Here is a 23,269-nt window from a genome sequence, read left to right on the forward strand (position 1 = left end):
AGCTAGGCCAAGGCATTGGATCTTAGTGTAGCTTATGGATATTTTTTTTCCCCTTGTACATGCTAGTGAGAAAGAACTGAAAACAAACTTTTCTGGGCAAATAGCAAGTGCCAAGGTTGCTCTTTCATTCTCTTTGACTGATATGCAATCTGGAACCAGAGCTGAAATCCTGAGAGAGGAAACTACATCTGCAGATGATGATCCAAGACTTCCTTAACACTGAATTTGGGATTTTTAAGACACGAGGCTGGGGGACTTCCCAAGCCATCCAGTGGTTGAGACTCTGTGCTTCCACTGCAGGGGGCATGGGTTCAATCCCTGGTCAGAGACAAATCTCTTGCATGCCGCATGGTGCAGCCAAATACATAAACAACAACAAAAGCCCACAAGGTTGTTTAAGCACATGCATTCTCCAGGCAAACGAACTGGGTGTCTCCAAAGGCCAGACTGGTAGGCGATACCAGGAGACACATTTCAGCCTAATATAAGCAAGAATTTGCTAATAATTAAAACTGCCCTAAATTGGGATCAACTGTCCTGTGAGCCAGTGAACTCCCTACTATAGGAAACATTCAGACAGAAGCTAGATGACTGATCTGTACATGATATTGAAGGGAATTCCCACAATGGATGGTAGATTGATTTGGATGACCATTAAGGACTCTCAACTCTTAATAATTTTTTCATTCCCTGATCCTTGACAATGTCAGGCAGATTTCCTTAGCACCCCTTTACACCACCCCCAAATAAGAATGAGAAGTGTTTTTATCTACCTGGTGCTTTTTGGTTACAATCAATGGAGCATGTAAAGTAGTAGCTTCCAAGAAAGAAAGATGACCTAAATAGAATCATAAAATAGGGTCTTAGAAGAAAATTGAAAAACCCTTAGAGATAACCTGGTCCTATTCCCCACCCTGTGTGTGTGTGGCAAGTCACTTCAGTCCTGTTCGACTCTTTGTGACCCTATGGACTGTAACCCACCAGGCTCCTCTGTCCATGGGATTCTCCAGGCAAATATATCAGAGTGGGTTGCCATGTCCTCCTTCAGGGGATCTTCCCCACCCCGGAATCAAACCCACATCTCTTGTGGCTCCTGCATTGGCAGGCAGGTTCTTTACCACTAGTGCCACTTGGGAAGCCCATCCCTCACCATACCACACCCTACCCTACCCCACCCCACTTTAAAAAATAGATTTAGAAACTATGGCCTAAAGAAACTATCATCCCAAGAATCTTACATTCATCTACTAGCCAGGTTTGTTAAACCTAGAATATTCCTTTTTAAACTGCCAAATATTTGTTGAGTGCCAATAGGGAATTACTTTTCCTGATGATAAGGATTTGTTTTAAGATCACAGAATTGTGTACAAACCCCATTGGATAACTCAGATTCGAATTGGAGTGTCTGTGGATTAACCAGAACTTTCTCCTCTCTTCTCTGAGTGTCTATAGGCTACTTATACACTCGATAAAGAGCACAAAAGGATATAGAAGCTTAGAGGGGAAATTGGAGAGCGATGTTGGGATAAAAATTAGTGGCTAAAATTTGAATGTTGGATTATCTTTGGGTTTTATTTTTCCATGTTATCCCTTCTCCTATGATCAATTCAGATCAGATCAGATCAGTCGCTCAGTCGTGTCCAAGTCTTTGCGACCCCATGAATCGCAGCACGCCAGGCCTCCCTGTCTATCACCAACTCCCGGAGTTCACTCAGACTCACGTCCATCGAGTCAGTGATGCCATCCAGCCATCTCATCCTCTGTCGTCCCCTTCTCCTCCTGCCCCCAATCCCTCCCAGCATCAGAGTCTTTTCCAATGAGTCAACTCTTCACATGAGGTGGCCAAAGTACTGGAGTTTCAGCTTTAGCATCATTCCTTCCAAAGAATATCAATATTTATTGAGAACCTATTGTGCACAGAGCATTGTGATCATCCACAGAGCCATTAGAGGGATTATAAAAATTAACTATTAACTCCATCAAATTAGCATCAGGCTTAAGACAGCCTCGGGGAATGTTAATGTAAGGTCAAATATCTTTTTTCTTTGGTTACCGCCAGCACCAAATAGAAACAAATTTGCAGCAGGGCTTACGTGTTTGTAAGTCACATTCAGAAGATAAAACTAGCTCTGTTCACTCTCAATAGGTAATTGAGAGATTAGTAAATTTCAAAACTATGTGTAAAATATTGGATGAATTTACAAAAATGCTTAATTAAAAGTAAACATAATTTGAATCCACAGCAAACACTGTACTCAATGGTGAGAGACAGTGCTTTCCTCTAAGATCTGGAACAAGACAAAAATGTCCGCTCTTGTCAGTTCTGTTCAACGTTGTATGAAAGGTTCAAGCCAGGGCAGTTAAATAAGAACAGATTAGAAAAAAGGAAAACTATGCTTATTTGCAAGTGACATGATATAGATAATCCTAAGGAATTACTAAAAAATGATAAGAACTAATATTGAATTCAGCAAGTTTACAGGATACACAAACAACATACAAAAATCAATTATATTTCTATATACTAGCAATGAACAAACTGAATTCAGAAAACAACTCCATTTACAATAGCATCAAAAAGAATAAAATAATTAGAATTTAGCAAAAGATGTGTAAAACTTGTACCCATATTGCAAAAAGAAATTAAGGAAGACCTCAATAAACAGAAAGATGTCCTGTGTTCATTGATTGGAAGAATTAATATTGTTAAGCTGGCAATACTCTCTAATTAAGCTACAGATTATCACAGTCCTTATTAAATCCCAGCTTGCTTTTTTTGCAAACACTGACAAGCTGATCCTAAAAGGTGTACAGAATTTCAAGGGAATAGCAAACACTATCTTGAAAAACAAGAGTAAAATTAAAACACATTTTCTGATTTCAAAAACATACTACAAAACTACAGTAACCAAGGTAGGGTGAAACTGACATACAGATAAACATACAGCTCAATGGAATTAAGAGACTAGAAATAATCCCACCCATTTGTGATCAGTTTATTTTCAACAAGAATGCCAAGACCACTCAATGGGGAAGAATGGTTTTTCAGCAAACGGTGCTGGGACAACAAACTAGCCACAGGGAAACAAACAAAAAAGAAAGTGAGTTCCTACTTCATACCACACACAAAGATTAACTTGGAAGGGATCATGTATCCAAATGCGAAAGAAAACCTAGGCATGAATCTTCATGAGCTGTAGCTGGGCACTGGTGTCTTAGATATGACACCAAAAGCACAAGCAGCAACAGCAAAAAATAGATTCCCTGGACTTCACCGCTGTTAGGAATGTAAAGTGGTGCAGCTGCTCCCTCAAAAGGTTAAACGCAGGGTTACCCTGTAATTCCAGCAATTCCAGCTGGAATTGGACTATTTATGTACTTGATAAATGGGGATAAGAGGATAAAGAAGCTTAGGAAAATTCCACTCCTAGGTATATCCCCAAGAGCAATAACACATGCCTACACAAAAACGTGTACATGAGTTTTCACAGCAGTGCTGTTCATAACAGCCAAGAGGTAGAAACAAATGTCCATCAACTAATGAATCGATAAATAAATGGTGGTATATCCATATAATGGAATATTATTCAGGTATAAAAATGAATGAAGTACTAATACATGCTACAACATGGACAAACTTTGAAAACATTACAAATAATCTGCCATTAATCCCACCCAATATACCCATTACCTCAGACACTATTGTTTGTACTTCTGTAAGTTGAATTTGGGTCTTTTAAAAATATCATCCATGTTTCTACTTAACATATTCAACCTTTTCTCTAGCCTTTTGAACCTATGGAACAGAGTTATAATAACTATTTTAATATCCTTGCCTGCTAATTCTAACATCTGCATCAGTTCTGGGTCAGTTTGATTATTTACTTTTCTCATTATGGGTCATATTCTCCACTTACCTGTGTGTATGCCCAATAATTTTTCATTAATGCCATTCATCATGAACTTACCTTGTTGAGTGCTGGATATTTCTGTAGTTTCAATTTTTGAGTATATTCTGGAGCACAGTTCAGTTCAGTCACTCAGTCGTGTCCGACTCTTCGTGACCCCATGAATCACAGCACACCAGGCCTCCCTGTCCATCACCAACTCCCAGAGTTTACCCAAACTCATGTCCATCGAGTTGGTGATGCCATTCAGCCATCTCATCCTCTGCCATCCCCTTCTCCTCCTGCCCCTAATCCCTCCCAGCATCAGGGTCTTTTCCAATGAGTCAACTCTTTGCATGAGGTGGCCAAAGTACTGGAGTTTCAGTTTCAGCATCAGTCCATCCAATGAACACCCAGGACTAATCTCCTTTAGGAGGGACTGGTTGGATCTCCTTGCAGTCCAAGGGACTCTCAAGAGTCTTCTCCAACACCACAGTTCAAAAGCATTAATTCTTCGACACTCACCTGTCTTCACTGAAGCAACAGCAGCAGTAGCAGCTTTCTTCACAGTCCAACTCTCACATCCATACATGACCACTGGAGAAACCATAGCCTTGACTAGACGGACCTTTGTTGGCAAAGTAACATCTCTGCTTTTTAATATGCTATCTAGGTTGGTCGTAACTTTCCTTCCAAGGAGTAAGCGTCTTTTAATTTCATGGCTGCAGTCACCATCTGCAGTGATTTTGGAGCCCAGTTACTTGGAAACAATTTGATCCTTTTGTCTTATTTTTAAAAATCTGAAAAAAAAAAAAAATCTGTTAGGCAGGACCAGACCTGCATTTAATCGAGAGCCAGCTTTTCTCCTACAACTGAGGCAAAATCCTTCTGAGTACTTTGCTTAATGATCTGTGAGTTATAAGATTTCCAGTCTGGCTGGCGGGAACAGGCACTCTGCAGGCCCTGGATGAGTTCTTGTTTCTGCAACACCTTCAGGTGGTTCTTTCCCTGGTCTTGAACAGTTCCCTTGAATTCACGTGCTGGTGACAATTTTGCTAAACAGCTGAGGGGGACCCTCTGCAGATCTCTAGACTTTGGTTGTTGTTGTCATTTTTTCTGTGTGTGTGTGTGTAGTGCTCTCCTCTCTGATATTCTGCCCTGCAAACTCTGGCTGTCTTGGTCTCCCTGGACTCTAGCTCAACTTCTCAACTCAGGGAATCTGCCAGGCTCTACCCAGATTCCACCTTTCCGTGTCACCATCTGGAAAATCTCTCAAGGCAGTAGGCTGGGCGTGCATAGGGCTTACCTCATTCTTTTCCCCTTTCATCAGGTCTGATGTCCAATATCTTGGTTTTTTTTTTTTTCAGACTTTAGACTTTCTATTTCATATTGGGGTATAGCCGATTAATGATGTTATGCTGGTTTCAGGTGAACAGTGAAGGGACTCGGCCATACGTGTACATGGATTCATTCTCCCTTAAATCTGCCTCCCATCCAGTCTGCCACCTAACATTGAGCAGAACTCCATGTGTTAAACAATAGGTCCTTGTTGTTTTTCTATTTTGAATATAGCAGTGTGTTGATATCCAATATCTTGAAAATGGCTACTTAAAATACTTTCTCTAGATTTTTTTGTTGCTTCTGGTAGGAGGGTAATTTTGGTCCCTTTGACCGCCATCTTGATAGGAAGTGGAAGTCCAAGCTCATACTAAATTTAGCAAAAAAAAAAAAAAGTAGAATTAACTGGTTCACAAAACCACAGAAAGGAAGAAAGTACACTAGCCTTAAAGCTGACTGGATATATCGACTCAAGTTTCACCAGAGCACTTTCTCTTTCTCTCTCCCTCGGTCTTTCCGTCTCATTTCTACTTCTGTATTTTGGCCGCATTCAAGTGGGAGTTACAGCCACTGTTGGCTCTAGAGCCCACCCTGACAGCCAGCATGCTGAAGACAAAGACAGACCTCCCTTTCCTTCTCCAACTAGGACAACTCGGTGTGAGAAAGAGCTTGATGTGGATGCGTCCCATGTCTATGTATGGCTTCCCAAGTGGTGCCAGGGGGAAAGAACCCACTCGCCAAGGCAGGAGACGCAGGAGATGTGGGTTCCATCCCTGGGTCTCGAAGATACCCTAGAGGAGGAAATGGCAACCCACTCCAGTGTTTCTTGCCTGGGGAATCCCATGGACAGAGGAGCCTGGCGGACTACAGTCTATGGTGTCACAGAGTCAGACACAACTGTGTCACTGAGCATGCACACACGTCTAGGTACCAACCACTAAGTCCTGGAGGGTACATTAAAAGGCTGACCCAACAAGCAACGACCAATGATATTTCACTGTTATTTTAATTTGCAGTTTTTTATTTTTCCTGAAATCAAGTGTTTTTCATAGACATTCATTCATCCAGTGGGTATTTACTGAGTGTCTGCTGTGTGACAGTCACTATCCTAGACACTAAAGGTCTATTAGACTTTTGTATTTATTTTGTGACTTTCCAATCATTTGGTCATTTTTCTACTGAGGAACTTGTCTTCTGCTTATTGATCCATGAGAATTTCTCATATATAGACAGCATCAACTCTGTCACACACGTAGCAATATTTTGAAAGTTAAGTCATTTGTCTTTAATTTTGTTTTTTATAATATTTTGGTGTACAACTGTTGACTATGTAAAGTCCTTTAGATTCCTGACCTTTATGTTGATATAGTCTTCTCACTTTTAAGTTGGTCACATTTGGCATGTTAGCCAGTTTCTACTTGAGATCCACCGAGTCATATGTAAAAAAATCAACTTTTGGCAAGTGTCTCTTCTGAAGTTTAATTGACTCCTGGTCCTTGTAAGACTCCCAGCACTGCAGGCAGCGATGCAAAACAGGTTTTCTCCCAAAAGGCTAATTAAGGGAGGGAAGACTTCTGCTGTGTTTTCCAAGCTCATCTCAGACTTGGGTTATAAACAGATAATCTAGGTGGTAATGTCATCAGATTATCAATTTAAGAAAAATCTGTGAGTGAGGAGACTGATAAGTCAAATAACAACACATTCATTTTTCATTTAGGACACTTTAAATTTTGATCTGCTCTGATCTGAGAGCTGACTTAGTTTCTGGTAGCCCCAGGAGAAAAGCAGGATGCCTGCCTCCATAAAAGTCAGTGTGCAGGAACTGCTTCCGTCATAGAGACCCACTTGTTGGGAATAAATAAATACCCTGCATGTTCAGGAAAAGTAACAGATGGAGACTGAGGCTTCTTGGCTATGTTACAAGGGGTCCTCTAGGCTCCAAATACAACTTTTTTTAAGTGTGTAAAAGAAACCTTTCCTGTGATCTTTTGCTTGGCAGATTAGGGTCCAATAAAACCTTCTGCAATGACAGAAATGTCTAATATCTGTGCTATTCAAGATGGCTATTGAGCTCTTGAAATATAGTGAGCAAGGCTGAGAAAATAAATTTTAAAATGTTTATGCACTTCAATTAATTAAAGTTTAGGTAGCTACATGTGTAGGGTTACCAGACTTCAGTTCAGTTGCTCAGTCATGTCCAACTCTTTGCGATCCCATGGACTGCAGCATGCCAGGCTTCCCTGTTCATCACCATCTCCCGGAGTTTACTCAAACTCATGTCCATTGAGTCGGTGATGCCATCCAACCATCTTGTCCTCTGCATCCCCTTCTCCTCCTGCCTTCAATCTTTCCCATCACCAGGGTCTTTTCCAATGAGTCAGTTCTTCACATCAGGTGGCCAAAGTACTGGAGCTTCAGCTTCAGTATCGGTCCTTCCAATGAACGCTCAGGACTGATCTCCTTTAGGATGGACTGGTTGGATCTCCTTGCTCTCCAAGGCACTCTCAAGAGTCTTCTCCAACACCACAGTTCAACACCAAAGCATCAATTCTTCAGTGCTCAGCTTTCTTTACAGTCCAACTCTCACATCCATACATGACTACTGGAAAAACCATAGCTTTGACTAGATGGACCTTTGTCACCAAAATAATATCTCTGCTTTTTAATATGCTGTCTAGGTTGGTTATAACTTTTCTTCCAAGGAGCGAGCATTTATTAATTTCATGGCTGCAGTCACCATCTGCAGTGATTTTGGAGCCCCCAAAATAAAGTCTCTCACTGTTTCCATTATTTCTTTTTTTTTGTTTCCATTGTTTCTTATCCATTTGCCATGAAGTGATGGGACCAGATGCCATGATCTTAGTTTTCTGCATGTTGAGTTTTAAGCCAACATTTTCCACTCTCCTATTTCACTTTCATCAGGAGGCTCTTCAGTTCTTCTTTGTTTTCTGCCATAAGGGTGGTGTCATCTGCATATCTGAGGTTATTGAGATTTCTCCCAGCAATCTTGATTCCAGCTTGTGCTTCATCCAGTCCAGCATTTCTCATGACGTATTCTGCATATAAGTTAAATAAGCAGGGTGGACAATAGACAGCCTTGATGTACTCCTTTCCCGATTTGGAACCAGTCTGTTGTTCCATATCCAGTTCTTACTATTGTTTCCTGACCTGCATACAGATTTCTCAGGAGGTGGTCTGGTATTCCCATCTCTTTCAGAATTTTCCACAGTTTGTTGTGATCCACACAGTCAAAGGCTTTGGCATAGTCAATAAAGCAGAAGCAGATGTTTTTCTGGAACTCTCTCACTTTTTTGATGATCCAACAGATGTTGGCAATGATCTCTGGTTCCTCTGTCTTTTCTAAAACCAGCTTGACCATCTGGAAGTTCACGGTTCACATACTATTGAAGCCTGGCTTGGAGAATTTTGAGCATTACTTTCCTAGCATGTGAGATGAGTGCAACTGTGCAGTAGTTTGAGCATTCTTTGGCATTACCTTTCTTTGGGATTGGAATGAAAAAGCAAATAAAAATATAGGATGCAGAGTTAATTATTAATTTCAGGTAGGCAACCAATAATTTTGTAGTGTAAGGATAACCCAAATATTGCATGGGGCACAATTACACTACAAATTTAGTCTTTAATTATCAGAAATTCAAATTAACTGGTGTCCTGTTTTTTATCCAGCAACCTTAAATGTGTGGCTAGTGACATTGGACAATGCAGGTAAGAATGGACTGCCCTGAATTTCTTCAAAATTACTCAACGACTCCCACTGGATGATTTTAAGGAGGAAAAACGGTCATGGTCATATTTTGGCAAGAAAAAGTAACCTGACTTCTGAAAGAAAGCCATCAGATGCCAAGGCCAGGACTACCAAAGCAATGAAATTCAATCCAACAATCATTTACTGGAAGCCTTCCACGTGCAGAAGAGATACTCAGCCATATGCACCAGTATAGCTGTACAACTGCCGAGACGCGTGTCCGCTGGATTTGGTTGGTGCCTGTTTTGGGGAATGTAAAGGGTCAACCTCAGAGGGAGCCATTGGATGGATAAGGTTGTTTGTTCAGTTGTGGTTTTTTGTTTTCCTTTGTCAAGATATAACAAACTCTAATCTTCTTACCTTTTCTTCCTAGGGCTTGACATGTGTTATGAATAGGACTTTTAGACCCCTATACAGTATAGTTAAATCAAGGTGAGCATACTGGTGCATGCACACTCTGGGGAAAACCCCCACACTTTCCAAAAAGAGCACCAATGGATCCCTCAGACAGAAACTCCAAACCAGTGAATCACTATTCAATTCAAAAAGACATCTGTTGAGTGACTACTCTGATTCCGGGCTACGGGGTAAGTTCCCAGGTATTGCAGTCCATTGATTCTACTTCCTTAATTGACAAGGAACATGCAAATTTCCCCATCACACCCCAGACCTCGCTGGCCTGTACTCAGGCCACCTGGGCCAGGCTCTAGCCCATCAGCACTCTGGAAAGCTGCCAATTACACGATGGCCCTTCCCAAATCTCCGCTCCTAAGTGGGCTTCTCTTCATTTTTCCTTCATGACTACTCTCTAAAATCATGACAGTCTGACACTTTCCCTAGATTTTGAACTTTGAACGTGGCTCACCACCTCGTGGTGGGTTAGCGAAGCTTCCAGCCGCCGAGGTGTTAGCTGCTGGTGGTTCACAGCTGAGCCCCCTCCGAAGGGTCAGGGAGGGTGAGGGAGCTGCCTCGCACAAGGTTCTACCCCTCTCTGGGGCGGCCAGCATGCAATGGCTGGTCACTGGGGATGCAAGGCCACACCGTGTTTTACTGGAGACAACTCTGCACTGTTGTCCAGCCACCGTGGGCTCAGCAGAGGCCCTGGTGCTGCAGCATGCAAACTCACCTCCTCCCCTTACGGCCGTTCACATGTCGTTCCTGAGAGGACACTCCACCTCCCAAACAACAACAAGAACAACAAAAATAACTGGGACTTCCCTGGTGATCCAGTGGCTGGGACTTCACCTTCCAACTCAGGGTGTACGGGTTCAATCCCTGGTTGGGGAACTAAGATCCCACATGCCCCATGGCTAAAAAATAAAATAAAACAGAAGCAATATTGTAAGGTATTCAATGAAGACTTTAAAAATAGTCCACATCAAAATAAAACTTCAAAAATAAAGACAACCCCAACACCCTGCATGCATGTCTCCTCCTAGGAGTCTGTTTCAGGGGAGACTTACCAAAGACATAGGTTGTTGAAATATCTCTTAAGTAAACTTCCAGTTTCTTAGGACAAACTTCTTGCTTTGTTCAGCCTGGCTTTTTCTACTGCTTGGGGAAAAACATGGCCTGGACTGCCTTCTTCCAGACAGATGGGCACACTTCAGAGAGGCTGAAGACCAAGCAGTTTCTGGAATCAGAGCAACCATCCAGGGTTGGTTGGCCTATGTGGGATGAGCAGACTGGCAGGTGCCTGCAATTAATCTTCCTGTTATTCCTCACTAAGGTGCCGAGGACCTAATCCAGTCCTGGCTAACAAACCAGTCACTTGTTACAGGGAAGACATCCCAGGAACTGATTTCACCCTCTGCTGGGAGAAAACTACCTCCACTTTCCTCCGGCAGATCTCTCCCTCACCCTCTCCTGACAGACCTTTCTCACAAGAATAAAAGCTGCTCTCTGGGGTCTTGGCAGTGGACCTCACCACCTCTGATTCACATCCACCGAGTCCTGCGGAGCTGGACCAGCAACTCTCTCATCACCAGCAGTCCTTGTCTGTTTTATCACCGGCACTCATCTCCCCCCCGGCTCTGTGCCTTCCTGCGGCTTAGCTGGGAAATGAGGGTGGAGCGGAGGGCAGGGCTCATAGGTGTGCAGTTCCTCTGTGTACCACACTCTGTGCTGGGCCCTTCACACGCTCTCATTAAACCTCACTATATATGTGTGTGTGTGTGTGTGTGTGTGTGTGTGTGCGCATGTGTATAGTGTGTGCTCAGTCGTGTCTGACTCTTTTCAACCCCTTCCAGGCTCCTTTGTCCATGGGACTCTCCAGGCAGGAATATTTTCTACTCCAGTATGTGTGTATAACATGTACAATATATACGCCCTTTCCCCACCCCCAACACACAGTCAACACCAAGGTTCAAAGAGTGACATAATTTTGTTCTCTGAGATGTGTAACCTCTCCTCTAGGAAGTTGCTGGCTTAGCTAGGTTTCCATATGATTGTGAAGCAGTGTCCTAGGTTAATGCAACTCATGTCCGCATTGGTCAGACTTGGTCTGATGGTGGTCTGGCGGCAGATCTAGCCCTTTAGTACCCCCTGACTTTACTCTGAGATCCTTTACTGTCTAAACTGTCCTAATGCTGGCCATCAGAGGAGGCATGGGAAATTGGGAGGGTCTCCCACCAGCTGCCCAGCCTTCTTGTTGTATCACAGATTAATGAACTTATTTGATGAGTATCTACTGCACTGTTGCTGCCTTCAGTGTGCAGGGAGCACGGCTGGGGGATGCTGAGGCCCAGGAAGGAAGGGTGCAGACTTGGGTCAGACAACCTGAATGTGAATCCAGCCTCCATCACTCAGCAGCATGACCTACTGAAGATCTATGTGTGTGCTGTGGGTGCTCAGTCCAACTCTTGTGACCCCATGGACCGCAGCCCACCAGGCTCCTCTGTCATGGGATTCTCCAGGCAAGAATGTTGGAGTGGGTTGCCATGCCCTTCTCCAGGGGCTCTTCCTGACCCAGGGATCAAACTCGTGTCTCTTGTATTTCCTGCATCAGCAGATGGATTCTTTACCAGTGTGCCACCTGGGAAGCCCAAAGATCTACTATACTAGATACTAATCTACTGTACTAGATGTTGTTAACCTTCTGGGTCCTCATGTTTCTCGCTTGTAAAGTGGAGATAACACACCTACCTCATAGGGTGGTGTCCTTGTAAAGAGAAGGATGGATCCTGATTCAGGAAACACATCATTTGGGAGAGGAGATAAGATGTGTGTGTGTACACAACTTGACACAAATTTAGAAGGTGATGGATGCTATGGTGGTAGGAATCACATGTGATGAAACTTAAGAGGAAGGAATGATTACTTCTCCGTGAGGAAATCAGAGAAGACGTCTTGCATAAATTAACATTCAAGATGATGGATGATATTCACACCAACCAATGTTAAACCCGTGAATGGCAACCTTCTAATGGACCAGGAAGTACCACCCAAAGTTTAAAACAGCACCAGACTTCCCTGGTGGCTCAGTGGTAACGAATCCACCTGTCAATGCAGGGGACACAGGTTTGATCCTTGGTCCAGGAAGATTCCACATGCTGCAGGGAAACTGAACCTGTGCACCACAACTGCTGAGCCCACATGCTGCTACTAGGCCCATGCTCTAATGCCCTCCAGCCACAACTACTGAGCCCATAGTGCTGCAACCACTGAAGCCCACACTCAGCAACAAGAGAAGCCACTGCAATGAGAAGCCCGTGCATCCCAACAAAGAGTAGCCCCCGCTCCCGCTTGTCACAACTAGAGAAAGCCTGCACATAGCGACAAAGACTCAGCACAGACAAAAATAATAAAACAAAAAACACCACCAAGTAACGGAGCCCTGGAACACTGTACCGTGAGGCCAGGTGCACGCTGGGGGTGATGACATGCCTCTGAGATTAGATGCAGGTAACACACACCCAGTCCCCTGATCCTGCTGCCCAGATGGCTCCGTGGGTCATTCTGACCCCAGGCAAAGCATCTTCTGCCCAAGTGACTTCAGTCTGGGCAACACTCAAGACTTTACAGAGTTTATATGGTCTAGTTAGGAAAGTAAGATTCACATACAAAATGATTTTTATAACACTTATTGTTCTTTCTCATGTTTAGAAAAGCAATCCAATTTTACCCTAGAAAATACAGAAAATTAAAAAGAAAATAAAAATCATTCCAAGTTTCCCTGTCCGAGATTAACCACAGTTAACCGTATGAAGCGTGCATTTTTTACCCACTCATCCTCCCTGCCCCCCACAGACAGCGCACTGCCCCTCCCCTCACCTCATGTTTGCTCAGGGGAGGGAGTTCCTGGGGATCATAAAATTCTCCTGTTTCCTCTTTCCCTTCTGGAGACTTCTGCAGAAATTTTAAATTGTTAAGTAGTCAAATTTATCAAGCATTTCTTCTACAGCTTCTGAATGTCATACGCTGCTTAAAATACTTTACTCACCTGTATGAGCTTGCAAGCCTGCAGTAACAAAGTACCGTGGACAAGGTGGCTTAAACAATAGAAATTTATCTCCTCGCAGTTCTGGAGGCTGGAGGTCCAAGAACAAGGCATTATCAGGGTCGGTTTCTTCTAAGGCCTCTCTCCTTGGCTGTAAACAGCTAGCTGCCTTCTTCCCGTGTCTTGTCTCTATGAGTGTCTATGTCCTAATCTCTTCTTATATGGACACCAGTTATATCAGATTGGGCTTCCCTGGTGGCTCAGTGGTAAAGAGTCTACATGCAATGCAGGAGACCAGGGTTCGATCCCTGGGTTGGGAAGATCCCCTGGAGGAGGGAATGGCAACCTACTCCAGTACTCTTGCCTGGAGACTCCCCATGGACAGAGGAGCCTGGTGGGCTACAGTCCACAGGGTCACACAGAGTCAGACATTACTGAGCAACTGAGTAGGAGCAGCAGCAACATATTGGATTAGAGCCCACTGCCTCAACCTTATTTTAAATTTAATTACCTTCCCTATCTCCCCAAACAGTCACGTTCTGAGATCCTGGGGGTTAGGACTTCAAAATATGAATACTGAGGAAATACAGTTCAGCCCATGATATCACCCAAGATTATTTTCTTAAATTCTCCCAATGTTTTACTTTTACAGTTTTATTTTTAGCATCTAAGTATTTGATACTTTAGCATCTAAGTATCTGAAGGAGGAAATGGCAACCCACTCCAGTATTCTTGCCTGGAGAATCCCATGGACAGAGGACCCTGGCAAGCTATAGTCCACAGGGTTGCAAAGAGTCGGACACGACTGAAGCAATTTAACACTAACACATTTGACACATCTGGAATTTGTTTTGGTATATGAGGAATGAGGTAGGGATCCAGTTTTGTTTTTCTAGGGCTTCCCTGGGGCTCAGAGGTTAAAGCGTCTGCCTGCAATGCGGGAGGCATTGTTTTTCTAGATAGTATGTTAAATGCTTCAATTCCATTTATTAGTAATCTCCCCACACCCCAATCCTGAAATTCTATCTTTAGATGTAAATATCTACCTTTATCTTAAACACATACAGCCCACATGTATGTTTGTATCTATTTATGAATGGCTAGTTTATACCACTAATCGGTCTATACCTGTGTCACTGGCAAACTTTTAATAATGGTAATTTTATAATATATTTCAATCTTCTAGGGCTAATTTTACCCTATTTTTCTTTTCAGAATTTTATTACAATTTTTGCGCCTTTACGTTTCAGCATTTACTTTGGCATCACCTTCTCTGTACACCTTCGCTGTAAAAAAAAGTTCTGAAAGCATTTTCGTTGGAATAGCGTTCAGTGGCTCAGCAGTAAAGAATCCACCTACAACACAGGAGACATGGGTTTGATCCCTGGGTCAGGAAGATCCCCGGGAGAAGGAGATGGCAACCCACTCCAGTATTCTTGCCTGAGAAATCCCATGGACAGAGGAGCCTGGTGGGCTATTAAGTTAAATAGCCAGACATGACTTAGCTATTAAACTAAACACCAAATGTATAGATGAATGAGCAAGACCGTACATGTTTGTATAATGGAGGCTCTCCATGTCCATATCATTGCTTAGCATTGCTTATCCTTCTGTACTGCTTGAATTGTGAACCTTGTGCATCTTATTCTTTTAATGACCAGGAAAATGTGTATTTCCACTCAAATAAAAACAGTAAAAAACACAGTGGAGTAAACAATGACTAGCAAAGATAAATTTATCTGGAGGAGCCATTCTGGAACTCCTTGAGTTCTCAACCCCAAAATTACGTCTTCTGTTCATGGCTGGGCTGAGCCTTGCTTTCTCAAAGTTAGCGCAACATAGATGCAGCAACACGTTTTGACACAGTGTGCACATTGCAACCATGAGAAATGTTGGTTCTCCCCTCTGCTGCAGCTCATTTCTGCAAATTTAAGAGACACGCCTCTCTCAAAGGTTGTCCAGGCTGAGGGAGGCCGACTGTGAACTTGGCCGGTTTATGTGCATCCCCAGCCAAGGCCATCCTCGTGTGACAGCTCCCAAGAGGCTCGGGTTCCCAGCGACAAAGGATTTGCTCCGGGCCTTCCTCCAGCCTCACCAGCAACCAGCTGTCCTTCTCCCTGGAGCTCCAGTGTCCTGCCCGCCCCTGCCAAAGCGGGCCTGGCACACGGAGCCTCCTGTCTCTAACGCAGTGAGAAGGTCAACAAGGAGCCACGTTTCTCTTGAGACGGTGGTTTCCAAGATGTTGGCTTGGTTGCCAAGTAAAGGCCGCTGGTTCTCATCATTTCTTCCCTGCCCCCTCTTTCTTTCCTCCATTCACGCCCGTTCCCCTCTCAGGTGGGTGGTGGGACGAGGAGTGTGAGTTCCATGGGCTCTTCTGACCAGCCGAGCTCCTGGTCGCTGCCTCGCTTCCCAGGATTTATGTCAAAGACACAGTGAGCGGCAGAGGGAGCTTCCGGGGGACGACGTGCTGCCAGGGAAAGAATCTTTCTGAGAATAAAGTCAAGACAGAAGAAAACAGAGCCCACAGACTCAGGGGGACAGTGGACACGAGCAATCCGTCTGACAGCGATGGACCCAGCTTCGCTGAAGATGATAACTCTGAGACCTACAGCTTTTGTCTTTTCTCACGAGGAAGCTGAAGTTGGTTTTTTTGTCACGTGCCAATGAAAGAGTCCTGCCTGATTAACGCCTGGGCTGAGGCTCTGAGATGTGCATGAATGGAGAGCTGAGATGAGCTGATGGTACAGGGAAGATACTGACAAACGTGAGCACAGTAGAAACTGGACGCATCACTTCGGTTTTTGTCGTTTGTTTTGTTGTTGGGTTTTTGTTTTTACTGTTCCATGTCCTTTTATTACAATCCTGTCCTTGTGTTTCAAAATGAATGGCTATTTAACACACAACCCGAAGCACTCCTAGAATGGATCTGACCTTCCCATTTCTTTCTCAATATATTGAATCAAAAGGAAAAAAAAAAATCTTCAGAAAAAAAAAAATCACCAGGTTTGGTACATCCCAGAAAAAGCACCTTTACTAAACAACAGGAAACAAAAATATGCCAGGAATCTGACCAAACAGACAAAGCAGCAGGTGAGATTCCTGACAGGAAAGGATGACTCCCGGTGGAACATAAATAGATCCCCTCAAAGTACACATATTTCACGTGAGTGGACACATCGCTTTCAGTGAGAACTGATCAACATTTTCCGGGGTCTGAACAAGCACGTGAACTAAAGAAGCCACTCCTTCTAATCCCACTCCCTCTTAAGTAAGTGTTAGTCGCTCAGTCATACCCAACTCTTTGCGACCCCCTGGACTGCAGCCTACCAGGCTTCTCTGTCCATGGGATTTTCCAGGCAAGGATACTGGAGTGGGCTGACATTTACTTCTCCAGGGGATCTTCCCAACCCAGGGATCAAACCCAGGTCTCCTGTACTGCAGGCAGATTCTTTACTGACTGAGCTACAAGGGAAGCCCACTCCCTCTTAGCCACCACCCAAATACCATCACCACACTCTGACTGTTTCTACAACATACACACACCAACCGTTGCCTGCAACCTCCAGCAAGGAGAGCAAGGAAGCAAAGAAAGCCGTGTGTACATCCACCAACCCGCTGATAGTAAGACTGGTGTTGCTCCTGAATCTCAGCAAGCTCCGGGAGATGGTGAAGGACAGGCGAGCCTGGTGTGCTGCAGTCCAGGGGGTCGCAAAGACTCAGACACAACTGAGCGAGTCCACAACAACAGTAACCAAGGTGAAGGGCACACTGTCCTAGTAAGTGATCACACACAAATACTGATGTGTAAGGCCCTAGGAGAAAAACTGTGGTGCTTTCAGGAGAGTGGAAAACACTGATCCTTCTTTCAGAGAGTTTATAAGGTTCATGGGGAGATAAAGCCTAAATAGTGTGTGTTCAGTCACTTCAGACTCTTTTGGGGCCCGTAGCCCGCTGGCTCCTCTGTCCATGGGATTTCCCAGGAAAGAATACTGCAGTGGGTTGCTATTTCCTTCTCCAGAAGATCTTCCCAACTGGGGATCGAACCCTCATCTCCTTCATGTCCTGCATTGCAGACAGATTCTTTACTGCTAAGCCACTGGGAAAGCCCAAAATAATGTATATAGAGAGTTATTTAAAAAAAAAAAATACAAGTGTTTGGGAAACCGCTTGGCAATTCCTAAAAAAGTTAAACATGGGAGTTACCATTCTATTCCTAGGTATTTACCCAAGAGAAAAGAAAACATAAAACTTACATATAAATGTTCTGTTCTGCTGCTGCTGCTGCTAAGTTGCTTCAGTCATGTCCGACTCTGTGCAACCCCATAGACAGCAGCCCACCAGGCTCTGCCATCCCTATTTGCAATAGCCAAAAGGTAGAAACAAACCAAATGTCCCTCAACTGAGGAATGGATAAACAAATGGAATACTATTCAGCCATAACAAGGAATAAAGTATTATGGAACAATAGTAAATATATGTCTGGTCCCTGTCCCTGATTCCTGGCATGGAGCTCCTAAAGTCCTGGGATTTCCTAAGTGATAGGAGAGTCTTCTGTTATTGATAACCATCGCCTTTCAATCACATCTGGGTCTATGCTAATGAGCTGACTCTTGGCGGCTCTTAGGTGGCTTCAGGATGGGAGCTGGCAGCAGGAAAGACCAAGCTATGGTGAGAGGGTTGCAGCTTTCAGGTCCATGCCCAACATCAAGAAGGGAAGAAGGGCAGGAGACTGAGTTCAATGACCGACGGCTAATGATTGAATCAATCGCATCATCAACTCCCCCAAACCCCCTAAATAATGGGGTTCAGAGAGCTTCTGGGTTGATGGAGACATCAAAGTGCTGGCAGAGGGTGTGCCCTGAGAGGCCTCACCACACTTCACCGCCTGCACCTCTTCCATGTCTGTGCCGACAACAAACTAGTATGTCAAGCGGTCTCCCGATTTTCGAGCTGGAGTCATCCCAGTGAGGTATCAAACTTAAGTGGGGGAAGGGGTCATAGGACCCTCTGAATTTGCAGCTGCCTGGGCAGAAATGTGCAGCTTGTTTCTCATGTGGGGGCAGTCTTGTGGGACTGAGTACTTCATCTGTGGTGTCTGAGCTAACTCCAGGAGTTAGTGCAATAACTGAATAAAATTGTTGGGCAACCAACTGGTGGCAAAGAATTGGCTTGTGTCAGGAAGTAAGAACTCAGAAGTACTGACCCAGGTTATGAAGTAGATGAACCCTGAAACCATTACGCTAAGTGAGAGAATCCAGACACAAAAGGTCACGTACGGTTCCATTAATAGTAGGCGTCCAGAATGGGCCAATTTATGAGACAGAGAGTGGACTAGTGGTTGGTGGGGATCTGAGAGTGATGGGTTATGGACACGGGTTTCTGTTTGGAGAGATGAGAAGATTTGGGAGTTAGATGGTGGAGACGATTGTACAACTTTGTGAATATACTGAAAAACCACTAAATTGTACATTTTAAAAACAAATAAGGAATGGGACTGCCCTGGAAGTCCAGTGGTTAGGACTCCAAACTTCCATCGCAGGGGCATGGGTTCGATCCTTGGTCAAGGAACTAAGATCCTGCATGCCACATGGCGCGGCCACCAAGTAAGAAATAAATAAGGAAATAAACCTTTGATTAGAAAACCAAAAGGCTGGCATGTAACCCAGTTACACAGGCGGAGTTATCACACCGGCGGCCTCTGCACAGAACGATGCCCTGGGCGGAGGCGCTATAAGGACAGACCAGGGAAATTACAGCTTCCGGTCAACTGACCGTGACTTCAGAACAGCTGATTCCATAAGAGCGGCTATTTTCAGGCTATCGCCTTTGCTGAGCCTGATACAGAAACCAAGTATTTCTATCTTGATCACAGAGCCATACCCTTCCTTGCTGACTCTTAACATTTACTTTCCTTTTGTCTTGTATCACTGCTTACAAGAAATCATTTGTTTCTGATTTAAAAAAAAAAAAGAAGAAGACCTATCAGAAGACTAGGGCTACTGTGTTAGCCTGTGTTCTTCCTGGAAAGCAAGGATTGAGACCAAAGTCTGAGTAGAAGCGTTGGTGGTAGGGGGTGGGGGTAGGTGGGCAGGAACTGGGGACGGTGAGACAGGAAAGGAGGAAAACCAATACAAAGGTGTATTTTTGGGAAGACTGTTGTAGGGAACTGAGGCTGCGTGTCCTTAGCACTTTCCAAGGAGCCGTGCTGAAGGGCCTCAGAATCATCCACCCCCTTCGCTCAGGAAGGACTGCTTCCTGATCCCATGGGTCAAGGTTCGCCCCATGGGGCACCGACTCACCTGCACTCCCAGGCAGTGTGTGCCTGAGCACCGAGGGGATTCTTTGGGTATCCCCAATCTCAGTCCCCGAGAACTGTGCCCAAGAAGAGCCAGTGGCTTCTCCACAGGACTCACACCATTGGCCCCCCTGGTTCTTGGGACCTCAGATTTGGATGGAGCTGTTGCACCAGCTCTCCAGGGCCTCCATCTTGCAGACGTCAGACGGCGAGACTTCTCAGCCTGACCTTGCATTAGAGGACACTGGATGCATGTACGGAGAAGGCGATGGCATCCCATTCCAGTACTCTTGCCTGGAGAATCCATGGACGGAGGAGCCTGGTGGGCTGCAGTGTAAAGTCATGCCTAACATAGATCCTTGGAGAAGGCAATGGCACCCCACTCCAGTACTCTTGCCTGGAGAATCCATGGACGGAGGAGCCTGGTGGGCTGCAGTGTAAAGTCATGCCTAACGTGGATCCTTGGAGAAGGCAATGGCACCCCACTCCAGTACTCTTGCCTGGAAAAATCCCATGGATGGAGGAGCCTGGTAGGCTGTAGTGTAAAGTCATGCCTCACGTGGATCCTTAGCCTGACATTCAGTGAATCATAATGAGCTGTCCAAGAGATCATGGGAGCCTCTTCCTTGGTCTCCTAGATCGCTCCTCTGGGGACAGTTGGGTACCACATCGTGAGGACACTTGAGAATCCTTACAGAGAAAACCAAAGAGGAGCTAAGGTTTCCTGCCAGCATCAGTCTGCCAGCTACAGAGAAGATGTAGTCTAGGAAGTGAGTCCTCATCAAACACTGTGAAAAATAAACTTCTATAGTTTGTGAGAAAAATAACTGGGGCCCTGGAGTAAAAAGTGCCAATTGATAATTTTTTAAAAATTAAAACACCTTAACTTTACACACTGCTAATGTCAAATACATTTCAATTTAAAAATCCACGCAAGGGACTTGCCCAGGGGTCCAGTGGCTAAGACTCCACACTCCCAATGCAGGGGGCCCAGGTTCAACCCCTGGTCGGGGAACTAGATCCACATGCTGCAACTAAAAAGAGATCTCACAAACTGCAGCAAAGACCTGGTGCAGCCAAATAAGTAAGTAACTAGATAAAACATTAAAATAATAATCATAATGACTAATTTTTTAAAAATAAAAATTCATGCAAAAAAATATAGGCCATGAAAGCTAAGAGTCTGATACAGGACGAAATTGTTTCAGGATGAAGAAGTAGGGCATCATGGAAGAGGTGAGACTTAGATCTGTAATATTAACACAGATCCACAGAAGAGTTATCTGGTTTCAATATTGTATTTACCTAAATGTAATATATTTTGCTCATCAACTGCTTACAGTTTAAGTAATCCCCACTTTCCTTACCTTAGCAGGGAACTTAAAAATATGTAAACATAAAAGAAAATAAGAAATGGGAAGGATAGTCTTTCCAACAAATGGTGCTGGGAAGTCTAAATAGTCACATGCCTGAAATTGGCTCCTTTCCTTACTCCATACACAAAACTAACTCAAAATAGATGGAAGACCTAAACATAAGTGCTGAAACTGTAAACCTCTTAGAGGAAAATATAGGGGACGTTCTCATGACATTGGATCTGACAGTGACTTGGCACCTGACAACAAAAGCAGAAGCAACAAAAGAAGTTAATAAATTGGATTTGATCAAAATTAAGGACATTTGTGCGTGCTCGCTTCAGCAGCACACATACTAAAATTGGAACGATATAGAGAAGATTAGCATGGCCCCTGCGCAAGGATGACAGGCAAATTCATGAAGCGTTTCGTATTTTTGGTAGAAAAAACGGTTCAGTGTTTCAAAGGACAGATGTGAATATAACTGTGACTTGAAATAGTGGCAGATGAATACGTAGCTTATCACTGATTCAGAATAAAAGTTATTTTTCAGAAACAAACAAACAAAGGAACATTTGTGCATCCAAGAATACTATCAAGAGAATGAAAAGACAGACTACAGAATGGGGGGAAGGGCTTCCCTGGGGGTCCAGCAGCTAAGAGTCTGAGCTCCCAGTGCAGGGGCCCCGGCTTTGAACCCTGGTCACAGAACTATATTCCATATGCTGCAACTAGGAGTCTCATGGCCCTACTAAAGATTCCACTTACCGCAACTAAGATCCAGTGCAGCCACACAAACAAACATTTAAAAAACATGGGGTGGGGGAGATATTTTCACATCATATATCAGATAAGGAATCAGTATCCAGAAGATATAAAGAGTGACTACAATTCAATAACAAACAAACAAAAAAATACCACTCAATATAAAAATGAGCAGAAGGCTTGAATAGATATTTCTCCAAAGTATATACTCAGATGACTAGTAAGCACATAAAAAGATGATCAAATCACTAGTCATTAGGGAAAAACAAATCAAGACCACAATCAGATATCACTTCACAGCCACTGGAATGGTTATTATACGTAATGTATTCTTTTAAAAAACGAAAGTAACAAATGTTGGTAAGGACGTGGAGAAATTCAAACACTTGTGCATTGCTGATGGGAATGTAAAATAGTGCAGCCCTCATGGAAAACAGTCTGACAGTTCCTCAAAAGCTAAACATAGTACGACCATATGATCCAGTCATTCCACTTCTGGGTATACACCCAAAGGAATTGAAAGCAGGAACTCAGACAGATATGTTGCACCCATGTTCATGGCAGCATCACTCACCGTAGTCAAAAGGAGCTCCACAGATGGATGGAGAAACAAAACGTGGTCCATCCATACACAGGAATATTGCTGCTGCTGCCAAGTCTCGTCAGTCGTGTCCGACTCTGTGCGACCCCATAGACGGCAGCCCACCAGGCTCCCCCGTCCCTGGGATTCTCCAGGCAAGAACACTGGAGTGGGTTGCCATTTCCTTCTCCAGTGCATGAAAGTGAAAAGTGAAAGAGAAGTCGCTCAGTCGTGTCCGACTCTTAGCGACTCCATGGACTGCAGCCTACCAGGCTTCTCCGTCCATGGCATTTTCCAGGCAAGAATACTGGAGTGGGGTGCCATTTCCTTCTCCAACACAGGAATATTATTCAGTCCTAAATAGGAAGGAGATCCTGGTGCTGGCAACAACAAGGATGAACCTTGAAGAAGTTGACTATGTAAACTAAGCCAGAAGCAAAAGAATGAATGTGCTTGTATAAGTTACTTGAAGTAGACACATTCCTAGAGACGGAAAGTAGACCAGAGGTTATACCAAGGTCTGGGGAGGGAGGGAGGTGGTTACTGCTTAGTGGGTACAGAGTGTCCATGCTGGGTCACAAAAAAGTTTTGGAAATAGATATTGGTGATGGTTGTAGAACATGCTGAAGGTAATTAATGTCACTGAATTACGTACTTAAAAATGGTTAAAACGGGGACTTCCCTGGTGGTCCAATGGCTAAGACTCTGTGCTCCCAATGCAGGGTCCCCAGGTTCAATTCGTGGTCTGGGAATTAGATTCTACATGCTGCAGGTAAGATTCTGCATGCTTCAATTAAGACACAGTGCAGCCAAATAAATAAATATATATTTTTTAATGACTAAAA

The 23,269-nt window shown here is 44.0% G+C and overlaps 1 non-coding gene across 1 annotated transcript; it reads left to right on the top strand.

Moving 5' to 3' along the window:
- The first annotated feature begins 21,410 nt into the window (after positions 1-21,410).
- LOC113893893 lies at positions 21,411-21,517 on the top strand. The gene has a single exon (XR_003511405.1). It is a non-coding gene; the product is annotated as a U6 spliceosomal RNA (small nuclear RNA).
- The last annotated feature ends 1,752 nt before the right edge of the window (positions 21,518-23,269 follow it).

Source organism: Bos indicus x Bos taurus, chromosome 5 (genome assembly GCF_003369695.1).
Source record: "Bos indicus x Bos taurus breed Angus x Brahman F1 hybrid chromosome 5, Bos_hybrid_MaternalHap_v2.0, whole genome shotgun sequence".
Taxonomy (NCBI): Eukaryota; Metazoa; Chordata; class Mammalia; order Artiodactyla; family Bovidae; genus Bos; species Bos indicus x Bos taurus.